Raw genomic sequence first — 7,432 nt, 5'->3', positions numbered from 1 at the left:
CTCAATACTCAATCCTCAATTCTCAGTCCTCAAACCTCAATCCTGAATCCACAATCCTGAATCCTCAACCTTCAGTCCGCAGTCCTCAACAATCATTCGTCAGTTCTCAATCCTCAATACAATATCGTCAATTCACACCTTTCAATACTCAATACTCAGTCTGCAATCTTAAAATCTCTATCCACAAACTTCAATTCTCATCACTCAACCCTCAACACTCAGTTCCCCATCCTCAAACGTCAATCCTCAATCCTCAATCCTCAATTCTCAATACTCAATCCTCAGTCCTCAGACCTCAAACCTCAATCCTCAATAATCGATTACCAATCCTAGATCCTCAATCCTCAATCCTCAAACCCCAATCATCAATCGTCAATAATCAATCTCCAATCCTAGGTCCTCAATCCGCAACCCTCAATCCTCAATCCTCAATCCTCATCCTTCAATCCTCAATACCCAATCCTCAACCTTCAATCCTCAATCATCAGTCCTCAATTCTCGATCCTCATTCCTCAATCCTCAATCCTCAATCCTCATTCCCCAACCCTCAATCCTCATTCCTCAAACCTCAATCCTCAACCCTCAGTCCTCATACTCAATTCACAATTCTCAATCCTCAATCCTCAATCTTCAATCCTCAATCCTCAATCTTCAATCCTCAATGCTCAATCCTCAATCCTCAATCCTCAGTCCTCAATCCTCAATCCTCAATCCTCCAACCTCAATCCTCAACCGTCAGTCCTCATCCTCCATCCTCATTCCTAAATCCTCTATCCTCAATCTTCTATCCCCAATACTCAATCTTCAATCCTCAATCCACAATCCTCAATCCACAATCCTCAATCCTCAGGCATCAATATTCAGTCTTCAATCCTCAATCCTCAATCCTCAATCCTCAATCCTCATTCCTCATTCCCCAAACCTCAATCCTCATTCCTCAAACCTCAATCCTCAACCCACAGTCCTCATACTCAATTCTCAATTCTCAATCCTCAATCCTCAATCCTCAGTCCTCAATCCTCAATCCACAGTCCTCAATCCTCAATCCTCAATCCTCAATACTCAATCTGCAATCCTCAATCCTCAATCCTCAATCCTCAATCCTCATTCTTCAATCCTCAATACCCAATCCTCAATCTTCAATCCTCAATCCTCAATCCTCAATTCTCAATCCTCAATCCTCAATCCTCAGACCTCAAACATCAATATTCAACCCTCAGTCCTCGACCTCTATCCACAAACATCAATCCTCAATCCTCAACCTTCAATCATCAATATTCAATCTTCAATCCCCAATCCCCCAATCCTCAATCCTCAATCCTCAATCCTCAATCTTCAAACCTCAATACTCATTCTTCAATCCACAATCCTCAATTCTCAATCCTCAAGCCTCAATGTTCAATCCTCAATACTCAATCTTCAATCCTCAATCCTCAATTCTCAATCCTCAATCCTCATTCTTCAATCCTCAATACCCAATCCTCAATCTTCAATCCTCAATCCTCAACTCTCAATCCTCAATCCTCAATCCTCAGTCCTCAATCTTCAACCCTTAATCCTCAATCCTCAGTTATAAATCCTCAATCTTCAATACTCAATCGTCAATCCTCATTCCTCAATCCTCAATCCTCAATCCACAATCCTCAATATTCAATCCTCAATACTCAACCTTCAATCCTCAATCCTCTGTCCTCAGTCCTCAATCCTCAATACTCAGTCATAAATCCTCAATCTTCAATACTCAATCGTCAATCCTCAGTCCTCAATCCTCAATCCTCAATTCTCTTTCCTCAAACCTCAATCCTCAATCCTCAAACCTCAGTCCTCATCCTCAATTCTCAATTCTAAATCCTCAATACTCAATCCTCAATCTTCAATGCCCAATAATCAATATCCAATCCTAGATCCTCAATCCACAATCCTCAATCCTTAATCCTCAATCTTCAATCCTCAATCGCCAGTCCTCAGTCTTCAATCCTCTATGCTCAATCCTCAATCCTCAGCCTCAGTCCTCAATCCTCAATCCTCAATCCTCAAACCTCAATCCTCAAACGTCAGTCCTCGTCCTCAATCCTCAACCCTCAATCCTCAATCCTCAATTCTCAATCTTCAATCCTCAATAATCAATCTCCAATCCTAGATCATCAATCCCCAATCTTCAATCCTTAATCCTCAATCTTTAATCCTTAATTCTCAATCGTGAATCTTCAATCCTCAATACTCAGTCTTCAATCCTCAATCCTCAATCCTCAATCCTCAATCCTCATTCCTCAATCCTCAATACCCAATCCTCAATCTTCAATCCTCAATACTCAATCTTCAATCCTCAATCCCCAGTCATCAATCTTCAATCCACAATGCTCAATCCTCAATCCTCAATCCTCAGTCCTCTATCCACAATCCTCAATCCTCAAACCTCAATCCTCAACCGTCAGTCCTCGTCCTCAATCCTCAAACCTCAATCCTCAATCCTCAATATTCAGTCATCAATACTCAGTCTTCAATCCTCATTGCTCTATCCTCAATCCTCAATCCTCAATCCTCAATATTCAAGACACAACCCTCAGCCATCAATCCTCAATACTCAACCATCAATCCTCAATTCTCAATACTCAATAGAATATTCTGAATACTCATGGTTCAATACTCAATCCACAATATTCAATAATCAAATCTCAATCCTCAATCTTCAATCCTCAATACTCAATTTCAATCCTCAATCCTCAATTCACAATCCCCAATACTCAATCCTCAATCGTCAATCCTCAATCCCCAATCCTCAATCCTCAATCCACAATCCTCAATATTCAATCCTCAATAGTCAACCTTCAATCCTCAATCCTCTGTCCTCAGTCCTCAATCCTCAATCCTCAGTCATAAATCCTCAATCTTCAATAATCAATCGTCAATCCTCAGTCCTCAATCCTCAATCCTCAAATCTCTTTCCTCAAACCTCAATCCTCAAACCTCAGTCCACATCCTCAATTCTCAATTCTCAATCCTCAATACTCAATCCTCAATCTTCAATGCCCAATAATCAATCTCCAATCCTAGATCCTCAATCCACAATCCTCAATCCTTAATCCTCAATCTTCAATCCTCAATCGCCAGTCCTCAGTCTTCAATCCTCTATGCTCAATCCTCAATCCTCAGCCTCAGTCCTCAATCCTCAATCCTCAATCCTCAAACCTCAATCCTCAACCGTTAGTCCTCGTCCTCAATCCTCAACCCTCAATCCTCAATCCTCAATTCTCAATCTTCAATCCTCAATAATCAATCTCCAATCCTAGACCATCAATCCCCAATATTCAATCCTTAATCCTCAATCTTTAATCCTTAATTCTCAATCGTCGATCTTCAATCCTCAATGCTCGGTCTTCAATCCTCAATCCTCAATCCTCAATCCTCAATCCTCATTCCTCAATCCTCAATACCCAATCCTCAATCTTCAATCCTTAATACTCAATCTTCAATCCTCAATCCCCAGTCATCAATCTTCAATCCTCAATGCTCAATCCTCAATCCTCAATCCTCAGTCCTCAATCCACAATCCTCGATCCTCAAACCTCAATCCTCAACCGTCAGTCCTCGTCCTCAATCCTCAAACCTCAATCCTCAGTCCTCAATATTCAATCATCAATACTCAGTCTTCAATCCTCATTGCTCTATCCTCAATCCTCAATCCTCAGTCCTCAATATTCAAGACACAACCCTCAGCCATCAATCCTCAATACTCAACCATCAATCCTCAATTCTCAATACTCAATAGAATATTCTGAATACTCATGGTTCAATACTCAATCCACAATATTCAATAATCAAATCTCAATCCTCAATCTTCAATCCTCAATACTCAATTTCATTCCTCAATCCTCAATTCTCAATCCCCAATACTCTATCCTCAATCGTCAATCCTCAATCCCCAATCCTCAATCTTCAATCCTCAACCTCAATCCTCAATCCTCAATCCTCAATCCTCAATCTTCAATCCTCAATACTCAATCTTCAATCCTCAATCCTCAATCCTCAATCCTCAATCCTCAATCCTCAATCCTCAATCCTCAATCCTCAATCCTCAATCCTCGGTACTCAATCCTGAATCCTCAACCTTCAATCCTCAATACTCAATCTTCAATCCTCAATCCTCAATCGTCAATCCTCAATCCTCAATCTTCAATCCTCAATACTCAATCTTCAATCCTCAATACTCAATCCTCAATCCTCGATCCTCAATCCTCAGTCCTCAATCCTCAATCCTCAATCCTCAATACTCAATCTGCAATCCTCAATCCTCAATCCTCAATCCTCAATCCTCATTCTTCAATCCTCAATACCCAATCCTCAATCTTCAATCCTCAATCCTCAATCCTCAATTCTCAATCCTCAATCCTCAATCCTCAGACCTCAAACATCAATATTCAACCCTCAGTCCTCGTTCTCTATCCACAACCATCAATCCTCAATCCTCAATCTTCAAACATCAATATTCAATCTTCAATCCTCAATCCCCAATCCTCAACCCTCAATCCTCAATCCTCAATCTTCAATCCTCAATCCTCAATCTTCAATCCTCAATACTCAATCTTCAATCCCCAATCCTCAATTCTCAATCCTCAATCCTCAATGTTCAATCCTCAATACTCAATCTTCAATCCGCAATCCTCAATCCACAGTCCTCAATCCTCATTCTTCAATCTTCAATTCCCAATCCTCAATCTTCAATCCTCAATCCTCAACTCTCAATCCTCAATCCTGAATCCTCAGACCTCACACATCAATACTCAACCCTCAGTCCTCGTCCACTATCCACAACCCTCAATCCTCAATCCTCAATCATCAATCATCAATATTCAATCTTCAGTCCTCAATCCTCAATCCTCAATCCTCAATCCTCAATATTCAATCCGCAATACCCAATCCTCAATCTTCTTATCCTCAATCCTCAATCCTCAATCCTCAATCCTCAATACTCAATCCACAATTCTCAGTCCTCAAACATCAATCCTGAATCCACAATCCTGAATCCTCAATCTTCAGACCTCAGTCCTCAACAATCATTCGTCAGTTCTCAATCCTCAATAGAATGTCGTCAATTCACACCTTTCAATACTCAATACTCAGTCTGCAATCTTAGAATCTCTATCCACAAACTTCAATTCTCATCACTCAACCCTCAACACTCTGTCCCCCATCCTCAATCTTCAATACTCAATCCTCAATCCTCAATTCTCAATCCTCAATCCTCAGTCCTCAGACCTCAAACCTCAATCCTCAATAATTGATTATCAATCCTAGATCCTCAATCCTCAATCCTCAATCCCCAATCATCAATCCTCAATAATCAATCTCCAATCCTAGGTTCTCAATAGGCAATCCTCTATCCTCAATCCTCAATCCTCATTCTTCAGTCCTCAATACCCAATCCTCAATCTTCAATCCTCAATCATCAGTCCTCAATTCTCAATCCTCAGTCCTCAGTGCTCAGTCGTCAAACCTCAGTCCCCGACCCTCAGCCCTCATCCTCAATCCTCAGTCCTGAATCCTCAATCCTCAAACCTCAATCCTCTACCGTTAGTCCTCGTCCTCAATCCTCAAACCTCAATCCTCAATCCTCAATATTCAATCATCAATACTCAATCTTCAATCCTCAATGCACTATCTTCAATCCTCAATTCTCAATCCTCAATATTCAAGACACAACCCGCAGCCGTCAATCCTCAATACTCAACCATCAATCCTCAATTCTCAATACCCAATATAATGTTCTGAATACTCATGGTTCAATACTCAATCCACAATATTGAATAATAAAATCTCGATCCTCAATCCTGAATCCTCAATACCCTATTTCAATCCTCAATCCCCAAACCTCAATCTTCAATCCTCAACCTCAATCCTCAATCCTCAATCCTCAATCCTCAATATTCAATCATCAATACTCAATCTTCAATCCTCAATCCTCAATCCTCAATCCTCAACCCTCAATCCTCAATCCTCAATCCTGAATCCTCAATCCTCAATCCTCAATACTCAACCTGCAATCGTCAATCCTCAATCCTCAATCCTCAATCCTCATTCTTCAATCCTCAATACCCAATCTTCAATCTACAATCCTCAATCCTCAATCCTCAATCCCCAATCCTCAATCCTCATTCCTCAATCCTCATTCCTCAAACCTCAATCCTCAACCCTCAGTCCTCATCCTCAATTCTCAATTCTCAATCCTCAATCCTCTATCCTCAATCTTCAATCCTTAATAATCAATCCCCAATTATAGATCCTCAATCCCCAATCTTCAAACCTTAATCCTCAATCCTCAATCCTCAATCCTCAATTCTCAATATTCAACCCTCAATCCTCGATCCTCAATCCTCAATCCTCAATCATCAATCCTCAATCTTCAATACTCAATCCTCAATCCTCAATTCTCAATCCTCAATACTCAACCATCAATCCTCAATTCTCAATCTTCAATCCTCGATCCTCAATCCTCAATCCTCAATCCTCAATCCTCGGGCATCAATACTCAATCTTCAATACTCAATCCTCAATCCTCAATCCTCAATCCTCAATCCTCAACCCTCAATCCTCATTTCTCAAACTTCAATCCTCAACCCTCAGTCCTCATACTCAATTCTCAATTCTCAGTCCTCAATCCTCAATCCACAATCTTCAATCCTCAATAATCAATCTCCAATCCTAGATCCTCAATCCCCAATCTTCAATCCTTAATCCTAAATTTTCAATCCTCAATCCCCAGTCCTCAATCTTCAATCCTCAATGATCAATCCTCAATCCTCAATCCTCAGTCCTCAATCTTCAACCCTTAAACCTCAATCCTCAGTCATAAATCCTCAATCTTCAATACTCAATCGTCAATCCTCATTCCTCAATCCTCAATCCTCAATCCACAATCCTCAATATTCAATCCTCAATACTCAATCTTCAATCCTCAATCCTCAATCCTCAATCCTCAGACCTCAAACATCAATATTCAACCCTCAGTTCTCGTCCTCAATCCACAACACTCAATCCTCAATCCTCAATCTTCAATCATCAATATTCAATCTTCAATCCTCAATCCTCAATCCTCAATCCTCAATCCTCATTCCTCAATCTTCAATTCTCAATCCTCAATCCTCAATCCTCAATCCTCAATCCTCAATTCTCAATCCTCAATCCTCAACCCTCAGCCCTCATCCTCCATCCTCAATCCTCAATCCTCAATCCTCAATCTTCAATCCTCAATTCTCAATCTTCAATCCTCGATCCTCAATCATCAATCCTCAATCCTCAATCCTCAGGCATCAATACTCCATCTTCAATGCTCAATCCTCAATCCTCTATCCTCAATCCTCAATCCTCATTCCCCAACCCTCAATCCTCATTCCTCAAACCTCAATCCTCAACCCTCAGTCCTCATACTCAATTC

The sequence above is a fragment of the Calliopsis andreniformis genome, unplaced genomic scaffold, assembly GCF_051401765.1.
Source record: "Calliopsis andreniformis isolate RMS-2024a unplaced genomic scaffold, iyCalAndr_principal scaffold0091, whole genome shotgun sequence".
NCBI lineage: Eukaryota > Metazoa > Arthropoda > Insecta > Hymenoptera > Andrenidae > Calliopsis > Calliopsis andreniformis.
Note: the sequence above shows the minus strand (reverse complement) of the source record.